General features: G+C 36.4%; 1 protein-coding gene across 3 annotated transcripts in view; it reads left to right on the top strand.

Annotated features, from left to right (window-relative positions):
- Window positions 1-16113, top strand: part of LOC141388784 (ATP-binding cassette sub-family G member 8) — a 143620-nt gene that overhangs the window by 519 nt on the left and 126988 nt on the right. For all 3 annotated transcript variants that reach the window (XM_073959108.1, XM_073959107.1, XM_073959109.1), the window contains exon 2: window positions 67-321. The gene's annotated coding sequence lies outside the window, so the exon portion shown is untranslated. The remainder of the gene's footprint in view (window positions 1-66; window positions 322-16113) is intronic.

Here is a 16113-nt window from a genome sequence, read left to right as displayed (position 1 = left end):
TCAATGAAAAAATATTAAAATATCTTGTTAATTCCCAAAAAATTATATTTTTTTTATTTGTGTTAGTTGTGTTCTGAAGAATACCGCTTGGAATAAATAACAAGCTGAAAAGAAAACAAGATAAGGAAATTGAATTAATTCATTGAAACGTATTAATCATTCAGATTGTTGATTGTTTGGAGTATCAGTGTGTGTGTCTATGTGTATTGGTGTTGAAGTGCGTGGTTTATAAAGGTGTTAATGCAACGAACATAATCTTGGTTCCATATCTGCAGCAACAAATTAACAAAAAGGAAATACTTTTTTTATGTGGTCATTTTGGTAAGTCCCAAGTCATATTTTTTATTCATTCTTTTCTTGTGAAAAAATGAATTTAAATTGTTTAATTTTTATGAACGCATTAATACTAACTTAAAGTTTTGTAAATATGCAGTTAGTCATGCCTGTTAGCCTTTACTCATTAACCGACAAAAATATTCTTGTGAAATGAATGTTTATAAAAACTCAAGAGCGACAACGAATGGATTACGAGCATTGAGATTTTTTGACAACCAAAAGGGATTCTATAAAATATCTGCAAGCAGTCTTAGTATACGAGTAAAAGAAAATCCATATATTCACCAAAAAGAGCCTTAATGAAAGGCAGGTAGGATGCTTTTACATACGACCTTAATTGGGTCTTCATAGATTTTCAAAAACCAGAAAGGCTACGTAACATATGGAGCCTTTGATTATTTGAAGGTCTTAAGTCAGCAGAAGGTCTTTTTATACCATCCACCATAGAATGGAGGGTATATTAAGTTTGTTTTCCTGTTTGTAACACATCGAACTAATCATTTGGGACCCCCAAAAAGTATATATGTACATACATATATTCTTGATCAGTATAACATTTTCTGTCCGTCAGTTTTAATCACTCTAGCGAAAGCAATAATTGACATAGAACGCAAAAATTTTGCACCCGAGTGTCTTTTTTCCATAGGTAGATCAAGTTCGAAGATGGGCTATATAAGTTCACGTTTTGATATAGCCCCAATATAACGGTACCAGGTATTTTGAGGATTTTATTTACATTTTTTGACCAAACTAACTGAAATTTGACATTTGAGGTTCTTAATGGACTAGAAACTTCTCCACTAAAAATTGTCAAGATAGGTCTACGTTTTGGTATAGCCTCCGGTACCTCCATATTGAAGGTATTTTGAAGATTTTAGCTACATTTTCCTCTAAAATTGGCTCCAATTTGGAACTTGGAGTTTCAAGAGGTCAAAAAAACTTCTGCACCAAAATTTTTGAAGATAGATTCGCATTTGGTATATATCCCATATAACGGTACCTCCTGATTTAAGATTTTTTGAAGCTTTTAGCTCCATTTTTTGACCGAATTAGCTGAAATTTGACATTTGAGGTTCCCAATGATCAAAAAGCTTCTCTACTAAAAATTGCCAAGATGGGTCCACGTTTGGGTATAGCCCCCATATTATGGTACCTCCCGATTTAAAGTATTTTGAGGCTTTTAGCTATATTTTCTGACCAAATTAGCTGAATTTTTAAATTTGAGGTTCCCAATGACCAAAAAAACTTCTCCACTAAAAATTGCCAACATAGGTCCACGTTTTTGTATAGCCCACATATAACGGTACCGCCCGATTTGAAGTATTTTGACGTTTTTAGCTACATTTGCTGACCGAATTAGCTATAATTTATCATTTAGGGTTCCCAGTGATCAAGAAACTTCTCTAACAAAAATTATGGACATATGTCCATACCGACCGACTGGGCAAGAAATCTGGCTGGCAAAAAATCGATGGCACTATCGATAATATCGATTATTTTTTAAAAATACAATATCGATAGATAGTTTTGTCTATCGATATTATCGGATTAAAAATCCCTAACCTAAAATTCATTGAAATTAATAGAAATTCGCGGATTTTCGTTTTTGTGGATGTAAGAACCCAGCAAACCAAATGTCTGATGTCCGACACGTCTGAACAATTTCGGAAGCAAAGTCGTTCAGATTTCGTTCCGATTTCTAAACGATTTTTCGGATAGGAAATAGTTCAGATTTTGTACCGATTTCGTTTCGATTTCGGAACGAATGTCGGAAAGAAATTTCCTCTCCGAATTTCCCAAGGATTTTCTTCAGATTTCGTTACGAAATCGGACCGAAATCGATCCGATGTCGCTAAGACATTTCGTTCCGAAATTATGTCAACCACTTCATACAACTTTCGTTAAGAAATCGTTACGATTTCTGATCAGACATCGGACGTATCGTCCGAATTTTGTTCCGATGTCGTTACGATGTCGGTACGATTGGTTTGCTGGGAAAGTAAGTTGGTAGTCACACGTACAAATTTTTCGAAAAAGTAAAATGTATTTTTATTAAATAAAAGCAATTGTTTAAATTAACGATAATATTGATTGCAATCGATTTTTTAAACTATTATATCGAAAATATCTAATGTTGGGAATATCGATGGTTTGCCAGCTCTACTGATCAGAGTATTTCATGGTGGAGGGTATAAAAAGTTCGGCCCGGCCGCACTTACCGCTTTTCTACTGTTACCGCTTTTCTACTTGTTTCTCTCTGTAGAAGATTTTTTCAAGTCCTTATGGGTATATTAGATCTTTACAGATCATTGTGTTAAAAGACCAAAATTCAGTCTTCATAGACAAGGGAGTCTTTATAGATGACTACGACCATAACGGAGTCCCTATATAAGACCACAAGAGAATATCTATAGACGATTCTTAGAAAGTCTTTATAAAGGACGGGAACGGTATTTGCAGAGGGCAAAAAAGAGTCTCTATAACAATTAAAGACAATCTTTAGAGACAACCACAAGGGTATACTTTAGACGACCACACGAGAATCTTTAACTACCACAAGGCAGTCTTTATAGAGGAACAAGCATCATTTACGATAACCAAAAAGCAGAAGGGCCGGGACCAAAAGATTGTCATTGTAGACGTCCAGAAGGAAGTCTTTACAGACTACCAGAATGGAGAACCTAAGGAAGTCCTCCTTGACGACCCCAGGGGCATCTTTATAAACGAACACAAGGGCATAATTGTAGACGACCACATAGAGGAAGAAAAGTCTTTACAATGACCAAAATGCAGTCTTCATGGATAACTACAAAGGAGTTTCTGTAGACGGCAAGAACGGAATATTTATAGTCGACCCGCAGAGTGCAATTATAGACGTCCAGACGGAAGTCTTTACAGAGAAACAACACTCAGCCTATTTAAATTGAAACTTTCATCTACGGACTAATCGAATACCGGCTACACAAGCAGAATCCAATAAAATAACTTAGTACAAACCTTTTTCCTAAAAATTCAATGTTGTGGCAATTTCTTTCGATAGATATCGAGCCCACCAGTCAATTCAATTGGTCACCTTATAATTTAGAGCTTTTGGATCATTATGTTGCTCTAAATAGGACCACAAAGAGTAGCTTCGGTAAAAATGTCCAAAGAATCCTCAAACATACCTTAAACTGAACTTTAACATAAATCTTCAACTTTTGTGAGGGAAGTACCCTAAAGGCCTGGCTACATAAACAGCCTAGCATGCTTACCTTGCTCTACTGCTTCATTTCTAACATAATAAAAATAAATGAATAAAGAAGAAAAGAGCAAAACAGTTCGAAATTTACTCGAGGCAGTTTTTGTACCCAGGCCTTTAGGAGGGTACCAATACTACCTATTTTCGAACGTAAACTATGTTTAGACAAAATATTTCGAAATTGAAATTTTTTGGGGGTGGAACCGAAAGGAGTGGGACGATAAGCACCATCATCGATAAGCACTTTATCTAAGATTCGCAGAAATATTGCAATATACTAAGATCAACACAGTATACGGTTCGAATGGCTCTAGTCATTTCCTATTGCGGTCGTAGGCGTTTTTTACAGCTTTCAGGCAATTTTCTGAATAAGTATGGACTTACCACTAAAAAATGTCAACCTTGGTGAAAGAGGCCTCGAGTATAACCTCATGGCTAAATCGACTACAAATTGTCTGATTTCGTCGAAACATACTTGGGGTCTAACATCATTATTTTGATGAGGCACATTTTTATCGTATGAAGGTGTATGTACCATCATTACCCTAAAGGTTATAAGGGTATATAAATCATATTCAGGAACAAAGAGCAAATACAGCTCACAAAAGCTGGCGAATCTTTAGAAGGGCTATATGTTCTTAATGAGGTTTCAATCCAATGATGATATACCGAGCTCTCACAGCCATAATACTCAAAGCGATGAGTGAGTGGATCGAAAGAAGTCACGAAACATACCACCAAAATATATTACGGGTAACAACTGAATATTCAATTGAACATATTGTCATTGTCAGCTTTCACAAACGTCCGAACAGAGGCCTTGGTAAACGACACAATGCAAGGCACATACATATGTACATAGGTTCCCACAGCATCCGCACACTGACAATGGAGACTTTTCTATTTGACCAACTTTTTATCACCGGGTTCGGACCATAGAGAAGCTTCTCATGGCTGAAATACTCAGAAAATGTTAGTCGACATTACGCTGAGGGGATTTGCCACCACCGAAATTTTTGATGTTGTGATCGGGGATTGACCCTTCTAAATGCAAGACGGACGTGCTTACAACTACATCACCGTAGCTCCCATGGAATGCAATGCAAAGTAAACTAGTTTAAAAAACTAATGGAGATTTGTCAAGGGCACAGAATTCCTGAAATTATACAATTTATATGTACCTTTTTCAGAAATAAACAAGTGAGCAAAGGCTATAGTCGGGACGGGGCCGACCATGTGATACCCTACACCACTACCCCTGTACATAAGCTTATCACTGGAAAACATTTCTTTTAGAGAATATAATCCGACTACCACCAAAAATAATATGCCTCTTTCTCTCTGGGACCCCCATAAGCAACCAAAATTTCGTGACCATCCGATTAAAATTACGACGTGTAGCTTGATTGCGAAAAATGGAAGAATTGGATGCATTACCGACTATTGTGGTAACTCCCTTGTTTGACCACCTTCGCCAACCTGGTTTACACCAATGTAAAGGTCATATTTTTTTCTTCCATTGACAGGCATTGCCGTTGGAATACCCCTACTAGAAGCCGATATATTCACAAAGAATAAAACTTTGAAATAAGTTTTTCCACATTCCGACCCCTAAATATTATCCGACTATCACCAAAATCAATAGGCTTCTTCCTCTGTGGGGCCCCCATCTACCCCCAAAAATTTCGTCACTATCCGATCAAAATTCCAACTTGTAGCGTGATTACAAAAAATGAAAAAATTGGGTATATTACTGAATTTTGCAATATCTCGGTTTGCTCACTTACGCCAACATTCTTTACATACTTTGCATCAATATAAACGAGATCTTTTCTTCTTCCATTGACGGGTATTCCTTTTGGAATACTCCAACCAGAAGCGGAGTTATTCGCATAAGAAAAAAACGTTGACTTTTCTCCACATAAGCTTTTCGCTTATTCCGACTCCTGAATATTATCCGACCATCAGCAAACTATATAGGCTTCTTCCTCTGTGGGACCCAAATGGGATCCAAATTGCGACCTGTAGCGTGATTACAAACAAATCGGAAAATGGGATGCATTACCGCCTATTGCGATATCTCTGTTGTTTGAGCAGCTACGACAACGTACTTTACATCGTTGTAAAGGTGATATTTTCTACTTTCCTTGTCAGGTTTTGCTTTTGATATACCTCTTAAAGAAACAGAGATATTGGCTTTGAAATAAAACGTTGACCTTTCTACAAATAAGTGTTTGCCCATTCCGACTCCTGAATATTATCCAACCATCATCAAAATCAATAGGCTTCTTTCTCTTTGGGACACCCATTAACCCCCAAAATTTCGTGACGATCCGTTCAAAATTGCGACCTGTATCGTGATTACAAGATTTAGATGGACAGACGGACGGACTGAGGGACGGACACACATAGCCAGATCGATTCAGCTCGTCGAGACATTCATTTTGGTATATATAAGTATGGGTCTACGACCATTATTTCGATGCGTTACAAACTTTTTGGCCAAAACCAACTTATAATACCCTCCCCACATAGTGGTGTAGGGTATAAAAACAGTAAGGAAAGAACCAAAGTGGGCGGGGCCGACTATATGGGAGCAATATATAAATCTGGACCGATTTCGATATAATTTGGCACGTTTATTTCTAGACCTACTTCCGTCAAACATGCCAAATTACATTGATATAGGACACATATAGCTTGTTAGGTGCTTAAAATACCTCAAATCGGCCGAAAATATATATATATATATATGGGAGCTATATCCAAATCTAAACCGATTTCGATATAAGTTGGCACATATACTTCTAGATATAATATATACTTCTAGATATAATATATACTTCTAGATGTAGTATGTATATGGCGTGTATGGTGCATCAAATACCTCAAATTGGCCGAAGATATATATTGGAGCTATATAAAAAACTAAATAGACTTCGATATAATTTGCCACGTTTATTTCTGTCAAACATTCATCGATTTTGGACATATATAGCGTGTTTTGTGCCTTAAATCGCCCGAAAATATATATGGGAGCTATATCCAAATCTGAATCGATTTCGATATAATTTTCACATATATTTCTAGATATAATTCCGTTACACATTCCAAATTTCGAAATTGGACATATACAGCGTGTGTGGTGCATCAAATACTTGAAATCGGCCGAAAATATATATGGGAACTATATCCCAATCTGAACCGATTTTTACTAAAATAAATAGCGTTCGTCCTTTGGCAAAAACAAGTAAGAAAAGCATTAAGTTCGGCCGGGCCGAACTTTTTATACCCTCCACCACGAACTGTGTTGAAGTGAACAGGAACAATTAGTTTTATTTCGTTTATTAAATTACTAAACTTATTGCAGGAGTAGTACATATATCTCAAATGATAATACCCCCTTCAAAACAGTTAATATGGGGCGACATTTTTGTTCTTTCCAAAACATGGACCAATATTTACAATTTTCCGAATTGAGCGAAATACATAAAATTGGGCAAACCCGACTAGACCTAAACCTGGACAATCTGGATTTGGATAGTTAACAACATCGGGAGCTGTATAAAACGTTAACCTATATTGATAAATTTCTGGAGGAAAGTTTCGTAGCTCCAGCGAAGGCTAAATACCAAATTTCAGTTATTCCCATTGAATATTGTGGCTAAAACTTTCAAAATACCTGATACTGAAAATTCTCTTCTGCAATATTTTATTTACTTATTTGAGGATGTCGACTTATACCGGAACATTTCGGCTGGAATGTTTCATACCTCTATCAAAAACTTAATACCAAATATCAGCTATTTTGGTGGAGAACGAGCTATATGTAGAAAATCGGGAGGTACCGTTCTATGCGGGCTATATGAAGACATGGACCTATACCGACAAATTTCAGGTGGAAAGTTTTATATCCTCAACGCAGACTAAGTACCATCTTGCAGCCATTTCCGTGTTATAATGAGGCTATAACCCTAAAACCCCCCAAAACGTGCACGTATACCGATAAATTTCTGAGGGAAATTTTTGTAGCCAAGAAAAAGACTAATACCAAATTACAGCTACTTCGGTGAAATAATGAGGCTACAAAATTCAAAATACCGATAATCTGGAGGTACCGTTCTTTCAAAACGTTGACCTGTACCGACAAATTTCTGAGAGAAATTTTTGTAGCCCGGAAAAAGACTAAATACCAAATTTCAGCCACTTCGGTGAAATAATGAGGCTAAAATCTTCAAAATACCGAAAATCGAGCGGTGCCGTTCTATGGAAGCTATATGACGACGTTGACCTATACCGACTAATTTCAGGTGGAAAGTTTTATACCCACAATGAAGACTGTGTACCAAATTTTAGCCATTTCGGTGTTATAATGAGGCTAAACCCTTCAAAACACCGAAAATTGGGATGTACCTTTCCATGTACATCAAAGTGGGACCGATACAGATAAATTTCTGGGAGAAAGTTTTGCATCCCAAAAGAGGACGAAATATCAAATTTCAGACCTTTTTATAGTATAGTATAGCAAAAACCTTCAAAAATATCGAAAATTGGGAGATATCGTCCTATGGGGACTATAGGAGGGCATGGACCTATACCGACAAATTTCATCTGGAATGTTTTATACCCCAAATGAAGACTAACCACCAAATTTCAACCATTTCGGTGGAATATTGAGGCCACAACCTTCAAAATATCGAAAATCGGCAGGTACCCTCCTATGGGGGCTATATGAAGGCGTGGACCTATACCTTCACTTTTCCGGGGGAAAGTTTTATACCCCCAACGAAGACTAAATACCAAATTGCAGCCATTTCGCTGCGATAATGAGACCAAACCCTTCAAAATACCGAAAATCGGGAGATATCGTCCTATGGGGTCTATATCAAAACCTGTACCTATAAAAACATTTTATGGTAGAAATATTTCTTAGCCTCTGGAAACACAAAATACATATTTACAACCGATTCTATGGTCAAATGGGACGCGTACTATATATGGGGCCTTATATGGGGCCTATACCAAAACGTGGACATATATAAACAAAATTTAGTAGAAATATTTTTTAGCCTCTGGAGACACAAAATACCCAACTACAACCAATTCGGTGGTCAAATGGGACGAAAATCTTAAAATTTCCTTAAAACGACGACGCGTCACTTTGTATGGGGTCTACACGAAAACGTGGACCTACATAGCCCGCCACACGCTGATCAAGAATATATATAGTTTGTGGGGTCTACAATGAGTATTTCGGGTAGTTACACACGGAATGACAAACTTAATATACCCCCATCCTATGGTGGAGGGTATAAAAAATCATCGACGTGTACATTGATTTCAAAAATACATGCGCAGACGGACGGACATGCATAAATCGACTCAGAAAGTGATTTTATGTATGTATATCCCCAAAGCAACTATGCACAAAGACGTATTACCCCTAACTAGGGTATAAAAAAGGAGTATACCGATATTACCCATTTTCGAACTTGTACTATGTTTAGGCAAAATATTTCGAGATCCAAAATTTGGAAAAAATCGGTTGCTCCGTTCAAGAGATGTCGGGCGTAATATTTTACGGAATATTTTTGAACTTTTGTGGGGTCGGTACCGGAAGGAGTGGGCCTATAACCACCATCTTCCAACTTAAACTAAGATATTTCTGCGAATATTACGATATGCTAAGTTTGGACCAAACCAGTAACCGGTTCGAAAGGCATCGTGCGCTGCATTGCGACCGAAGGCTCTTTTTTGCAGCTTACAGACAATTTTCTCAGGAAGTAAGGAAGTGCCTCAAAAAAATTGTCAACCTTGGTTACAGAGACATCGAGCACTATCTGTACAAAAAAAAATCAAAACTTTTCTAGAAGAGGTTTTAAGCTGTACTGAACTAAAATTTGTTTGTCGGAGGTACTCGAGAAATTGGACTGATATAGTCTATATTGGAATCTGATCTATGTCTGGCAAAAATATTACGATGTGCAAACTATGGACCAAATCGGTTACTCCCTTCGGGAGTTGTCGTGCCTACCACTTTAGACAAACACTTTTAAGTGGACCGATATGGTTCATCTTCGAACTTATGCGAGGGCTGAACGATAAATATCTGGCCTAACAATGAAAACGCGAATATTTTCCATCAAAAATAGTTTTATTGTTTTCTCCAGCATCTATCTATACACTTTTTCATGTGCTCCAAAACATGCTTTTTGAACTGTTTTATAGAATCTTTTGGCCACGAAAATCGTTAACCACGCCTTTTTTTGATATGCTGGAATCAAACAAAGTCATTGAATGCCCAGTCAGGGCTGTACGGCGAATGACCCATCAATTTTTTTTTCGGTCAAACAATTGCTGGTGTAAATCGATTAATTTTTTTCTGGCACAACGGCCGATTTTGGAGACCCTCACGACCTTCGTCCTAGTGTCGCCCACGATTGAATTAATTAAACCAGTTTTTCATTGTGTTATATGATGACGCTTTATCAACATACAAAAATTTAATTTGATCGATGCGCTCTTGCCATGATTATCCACATCCAAAATTGTGAAAAATGATCGGACAAAAAGTTCACAAGTAAATTCCATTTTTTTTGCAAAGTGATTTTGTTCAAGTCACTGTAAATAAGATAACACAAGGTCGTATGACAATCTGTCCTGAGTACGTATAGGCTAAAAACTGTCAAACTGTTTCAAATGGCGCCTGGCAGCAGCGGAAAGGACCTGCTTTAGCATTCAATTTCAAAAGTTTGGTTTTACTCTTACCTCCCTATATCGAATTGGTCCAAGTTATAACCTATATACAACTGAACTTCCACATTTTGTAAATACAGATGTCATTAGCTGCATTATAACTATATCATTGCAGGATATTGTGTCCGTACCAGAGCTATGCGTGTTATACGTAAGATCGCGCCTTTATTACTGTCGATCAGTTATTGTTTGGCAGTTTTAAAGGCCAATGGACTCGGATATAAAATGTAGATTCTATATATGTCCATAAGGGACGTTTTTGGGAATATATGTATTTGACTCAAATTTAACCCAAAATGTATTTTTTGCTGCCCAATATTTTGACGAGTTTTGTCACCTTTTTTTTTGTTTTTTTTTTTAGTTTTGAGAGATCATGGTTCACTTAGGAAGCATAGTTTTCTAAGATAACTTGTATAAAACAAATATCTTGTAATATTTTTCATCTTGTCTTGGGAAATATTAATTAAAAAATTGGAACCTTAATATAATCATAAAAAATTCCTCACATATCAAAAAAATTTCCAAAATGTATTTCATTAACATATGAATGTGTTCTCAAAACGCATTCCTCAAAAATCATTAAATTTCTCTTCTAAGCATAATTTACAATATTCATTAAGTTACCCACCTTAACTAGGTTATGTATCTCCAAACAGACAAACACACACACAAGAAGCTCAAACTGCATACAATTCTGACAAAAATATTAATAAACTTTTCAAAAGAAACCAAATTTAAATGTGCATTTCATTAGCAAACTGGTGTCAAAAGTAAAAGAAAGAAATAAAACGAAGAACAAAAACAACAAAGAATAGGGTTTCTTCAAGTTATGTATATACCAATACACAGACACACTCCCAAAAGACACCTGTTGAGCTAAGTTCATGGTGGTTGTGTGGTGGTGCAATGAAACCTTCAAAACATCTTATCTGTCCTAACACCATCTTGGCGATTAGAAAATCAAATAGAAAATCCGTCAGCAGCAGTAAAACATAGAAGACGCGCCAAATAACAAGAAAAAAACAACAACTTGGTATAACATCATTAAAGTGTTAGCTTTACAAGAAAGACCCCAAGATGAAAAAGAAGAAGTGTTCATTCTTTCGTTCATTCACATCCAACACAGATGCTTCCCAGATAACTATGACAGCAGCAACAGCGGTAGAAGTAGTAGTAGTAGTACCAGTAGCAGTATAGCAAGAAGCAGCAACAAGCAAATAGAAACTTTTGCATTTCAAATCTTTGTTTTTTCTTTCTTCTACTTTCCAGTCATGTTTCCACATGGTATTCTCCTACTTTTCTAATGGTTCTGTTTCTCATATTTCTCCGTAAAATCGCATTTTATTTTGCTGACTGTTTCTTGGCGACAATGGGGATCATCATAAAACGTAATTATGATGGTGGCTCTTCTCGTATTGGCCAAGTGTCCAGGCAAAGGCATTAAAATTTGGTCTTAAACATTTCAACACAATCTTACCAAACAAAACTATAAAAGACAATTTTTGGTGTTCCTTTTTCAGTTTTGCTGGAACACTTTTATTTTGTATTTTTCTTTGAATATTTCGTTTTATCTTCTGGGAGTTTTTGTGCCGCATGAAGTTACTTTGAAGCCAATGGGGAACTGGTATTAACTGTTAGTTTCTACTTTACGCATTTTAGATGGTGTTTTCTTGTTGTCACAGTTGTTGTTGTTTTTGCTGTTGTGTGTCAAACGTGTTGTAGTGTTGCCTGCAGAAATATTATAGATAAGTCCCATGAGAATGTAAATGAAAACTGTTCTACCTGTTTTTATGTGTAACACTTTTTCATCAGTGTCATCAAAGACATCGCAATTTAGTTAACCGTTTGCTGACAACCGGGCTGATTGCTAAAAATGGTAACATAACTTTTTTTTAATGTATAAGTCATTGGGGAAATATAAGATAAAGGGGCAGAGTTTCGAAAAAAGTTTGTTTTTATTGATGAGTTAAAAAACTATCCTCAGCAGCTTAGCTGCAGTTTTCTTGTAAAAATTATCCTCGGCAGCTGAGGACAACAGTTTCCCTACAGAAAAAAACTATCCTCAACAGCTAAGGATAACATTTTTCCTGTAGGAAAACTATCCTCAGCAGCTGAAGATAAAATTGTTCTTACAGGATAACATTTTTCCTATAGAAAAAGTATCCTCAGCAGCTGAAAGTAAAATTTTTCCATAGAAAAACTAACCTCTATAGGCTAGCAGTCCTATAGAAAAACTATTCTCAGCAGCTGAGAATAACAGTTTTCCTATAGAAAAACTATATTCAGCAGCTGAGGATATTGCTTTCCTATAGAAAAACTATACTCAGCAGGTGAAGATATTGTTTTCCTATAGAAAAACTATCCTCAGCAGCTGAGGATATTGTTTTCCTATAGAAAAACTATCCTCAGCAGCTGAGGATATTGTTTTCCTATAGAAAAACTATCCTCAGCAGCTGAGGATAATGTTTTCCTATAGAAAAACTATCCTTAACAGTTGAAGATAATGTTTTCCTATAGAAAAACTATCCTCAGCAGCTGAGGATAATGTTCTCCTATAGAAAAACTATCCTCAGCAGCTGAGGATAATGTTTTCCTATAGAAAAACTATCATCAGCAGCCGAGGATAATGTTTTCCTATAGAAAAACTATCCTCAGCAGCTGAGGATAATGTTTTCCTATAGAAAAACTATCCTCAGCAGCTGAGGATAATGTTTTCCTACAGAAAAACTATCCTCAGCAGCTGAGGATAATGTTTTCCTACAGAAAAACTATCCTCAGCAGCTGAGGATAATGTTTTCCTATAGAAAAACTATCCTCAGCAGCTGAGGATAATGTTTTCCTATAGAAAAACTATCCTCAGCAGCTGAGGATAATGTTTTCCTATAGAAAAACTATCCTCAGCAGCTGAGGATAATGTTTTCCTATAGAAAAACTATCCTCCGCAGCTAAGGATAATGTTTTCCTATCGAAAAACTATCCTCCGCAGCTAAGGATAATGTTTTCCTATCGAAAAACTATCCTCAGCAGTTGAGGATAATGTTTTCCTATAGAAAAACTATCCTCAGCAGCTGAGGATAATGTTTTCCTATAGAAAAACTATCCTCAGCAGCTGAGGATAATGTTTTCCTATAGAAAAACTATCCTCAGCAGCTGAGGATAATGTTTTCCTATAGAAAAACTATCCTCAGCAGCTGAGGATAATGTTTTCCTATAGAAAAACTATCCTCAGCAGCTGAGGATAATGTTTTCCTATAGAAAAACTATCCTCCGCAGCTAAGGATAATGTTTTCCTATCGAAAAACTATCCTCCGCAGCTAAGGATAATGTTTTCCATTTTTGTTTTTTCAAAATAGTCTGGCTTAATCCCATTGTTGTTGTTTTAATATTTTAAAACTCGATAATCGATAATCGATTCGATAATGTTTTCCTATCGAAAAACTATCCTCAGCAGTTGAGGATAATGTTTTCCTATAGAAAAACTATCCTCAGCAGCTGAGGATAATGTTTTCCTATAGAAAAACTATCCTCAGCAGCTGAGGATAATGTTTTCCTATAGAAAAACTATCCTCAGCAGCTGAGGATAATGTTTTCCCATAGAAAAACTATCCTCAGCAGCTGAGGATAATGTTTTCCTATAGAAAAACTATCCTCAGCAGCTGAGGATAATGTTTTCCTATAGAAAAACTATCCTCAGCAGCTGAGGATAATGTTTTCCTATAGAAAAACTATCCTCAGCAGCTGAGGATAATGTTTTCCTATAGAAAAACTATCCTCAGCAGCTGAGGATAATGTTTTCCTATAGAAAAACTATCCTCAACAGCTAAGGATAATGTTTTCCTATAGAAAAACTATTCTCAGCAGCTGAGGATAATGTTTTCCTATAGAAAAACTATCCTCAGCAGCTGAGAAAAACAGTTTTCCTATAGAAAAACAATATTCAGCAGCTGAGGATAATATTTTCCTATAGAAAAACTATCCTCTGCAGCTGAGGATAATATTTTCCTATAGAAAAACTATCATCAGCAGCTGAGGATAATATTTCCTATAGAAAAACTATCCTCAGCAGCTGAGGATAATATTTTCCTATAGAAAAGCTATCCACAGCAGCTGAGGATAATATTTTCCTATAGAAAAGCTATCCTCAGCAGCTGAGAAAAACAGTTTTCCTATAGAAAAACTATATTCAGCAGCTGAGGATAATATTTTCCTATAGAAAAGCTATCCTCAGCTGCTGAGGATAATATTTTCCTATAGAAAAGCTATCCTCAGAAGCTGAGGATAATATTTTCCTACAGAAAAAGTATCATCAGCAGGCGAGGATAACAGGTTTTTATAGAAAGCCAATCCTCGCAGCTGAGGACAACAGCTTTTCCTATCGAAAAACTATCCTCAGCAGTTTTTCCTATAGAAAAACTATCATCAACAGCTGAGGATAAACTTTTTCCTATAGACAAACTATCCTCGGCGGCTTAGTATAGACTTTCCTATAGACAAACTGTCCTCAGCGTCTTAGTATAGACTTTCCTATAGACAAACTATCCTCAGCAGCTGAGGATGGTCTTTTCCCAGAGTCAAACTATCGTCAGCTGCTGAGGATGGACTCTTCCTACAGGAAAACTATCCTCAGCGGCTGAGGAAGGTCTTTTCCTTTAGGAAAACTATGCGCAGCCGAAGAGGATGGACTTTTACTATAGGATAAGTATCCTCATCCGCGGTGTATTATATTTTTCTATAGGCAAACTTTCCTCAGACGTTGAGGATGGACTTTCTTATAGAAAAATTATCCTCAGATGCTGAGCATAAATTTTCCCTATAGAAAAAATGATTCTCAGCTTCCGAGGATAAATTTGTCCTATATGGTTATTCACTGAGCGAACCAAAGTTTTTTCTAAATTTATAGAAAAGTTATCCTCAGCACCTGAGAAAAAAATTTTCTTAGAGAAAAATTATCCTCAGCAGCTGAGGATAAACTTTTTCCTACAGAAAAATCATCCTCGGCAGCTGAGGATAAACTTTTTCTTACAGAAAAACTACCCTCAGCTTCTGACGATAAAATGATCAGAGACCATTTCTAAAATATTTTTCCTCATTCGTTTTACTATAACTTTCAAGTTACCCTCTACAACTTCCAATAGCTAACCTCTTTTTGAAACCATTCCCCACTGGAAATGTTCATCGTCGTCGAATCATTTCCAGTTTTTGTTGTTTCTTCATTTTCTACTTGTTCCCAACTTAAGTTTGGTCTTTCTAGTTGGGTCAAAGATCTTCCATCAATTTATGACTGTTGGTTGGGTTAGTTGGTTACTCACTGAGCGAACCACAATTTGTTCCCTATTGAATGTTCTTTCTTGTGGCTCATTTAAGCCTACCACACGACCGTTTGCTATGTTCTATGTTTTCTGCCTTTTCCCTGGAGCATTTTGATCACCTTTTACTTCTCCCTTCACTTCACGTGTTCATGATGTTTTTTGTTTTTGTTATGTTCACATTTCTTTCATCTGGAAGGGTCCATGTTGAACTCAATTGTGTTGGGAGTTGGAAGAACAAAATGGAATGAAATAGACAACAAACTATTTTTTTCTTAAGCACAGTAGTCAGTCATCTGTGCCATATTGTTGTAGACAATTCCTTCTTAATGGAATTACTACTTTTTTACATTGGAAATTGTTGTTGTTGCTGGTGCCACTGCTGGGTCTTATTATCCGCATCTTTCTCTATGTTTTGTTCTAGACTTTCTTGTCTAGTTGTTTGGGTAAAGTTTGGTTATGATGACTCTTTGG

Source organism: Musca autumnalis, unplaced genomic scaffold (genome assembly GCF_047663935.1).
Source record: "Musca autumnalis isolate F117 unplaced genomic scaffold, ASM4766393v1 scaffold_1, whole genome shotgun sequence".
Taxonomy (NCBI): domain Eukaryota; kingdom Metazoa; phylum Arthropoda; class Insecta; order Diptera; family Muscidae; genus Musca; species Musca autumnalis.
This window is presented reverse-complemented; position numbering and strand designations above follow the sequence as displayed.